The sequence below is a fragment of the Bison bison genome, unplaced genomic scaffold (genome assembly GCF_000754665.1).
Source record: "Bison bison bison isolate TAMUID 2011002044 unplaced genomic scaffold, Bison_UMD1.0 scf7180017864266, whole genome shotgun sequence".
Taxonomy (NCBI): Eukaryota; Metazoa; Chordata; class Mammalia; order Artiodactyla; family Bovidae; genus Bison; species Bison bison.
In genome coordinates, this window is record NW_011494838.1 from 3253461 (window position 1) to 3254551 (window position 1091).

The following is a 1091-nucleotide window of genomic DNA, read 5'->3' on the forward strand; positions in this document are numbered from 1 at the left end:
GGCCCCGGGTTGGGGGGCAATGGCAGGAGATGAGCTCAGAGGATGAGGTGGGCACGGGGTGCAGGCTCTGGGGTGGAGGAGGGTGTGATCTGACTCAGGTTGTTACAGCGTCACTCTGGCCGCCAAGCCTGGAGGCCTGGGCTCTGCCTTCGGCCCCACTCTGTCTTCCCCACGCGCCCAGGACGTGGGGGACGGGAGGGAGCACCTGTCTGCTGCGTGCTCGATGGCAGCGTTTGCCCTTCTTCCTTCAGCACGTCCCGTCGTGATCACCGTCTTCCTGTCACCGTCAGCCTTGTCGCCCAGGCCTCCCTGTCTGAGGTGTTTTACGCATCTTCTGTCCCCTTTAAGTCCCCAGCAACAGTCCTGTGAATTTAGCTTCATCTTTTATTTTGTACTCAAAGAAGTCGTTCGGAGAGGGGAAGGGAACAGCCCGAGGTCACACAGCAGGGTCAGTGGGAGCCAGAACTCCTCACTAACGGGGGTCCCTGGGAGAGTCACCCTCGGGCCACTTGGAGTCTAGCAGTGCGAGGACATCAGTCCCAGGCAGACACATGTTGCAGTGTGACCCAGGGAGGGTCACACACAGTCACCTTGTCACCTTGTCACGTCTTTCCACTGGAGCTGCCAAGGGAATCTCTCCCACTCCCAGGATTATGAGGGCAGAGAAATGCACAGGTCATGGTATCAGGTGTTTGCTGAGCTCACTGTGAAGGTGCAGAAGTTGGCTCAATGCCTGCCTTGCCCGGACCTGAGCAGCAGCACGCTGGGAACACAGACAGGGAACAGTGCAGCTTCCCAGCTCCCTGGGTGTCGGCCTTGTCGCCAGGCTCTGAAGCCTTTGGTCTTAGGCTGGGGTCTCGAGTGGGGTCCCTCCACCTCTGCCTGCAGCGTTGAGGTGTGCAGTGGTCAGACCCCTGGGGGAAGCGTGGCCTGACTTTGCCCTGGGTGTCTCCCTTCACCAAAGCCCTCCTGGCCACGTGATTAACTCCTCAGATTCATTGGAAGAAACAGATGCTGAAGCCCACTTTGCAAACCTCTACACTTCCCCTGGTGGCTCAGACGGAAAAGAACCCGCCTGCAATGGGGGAGAC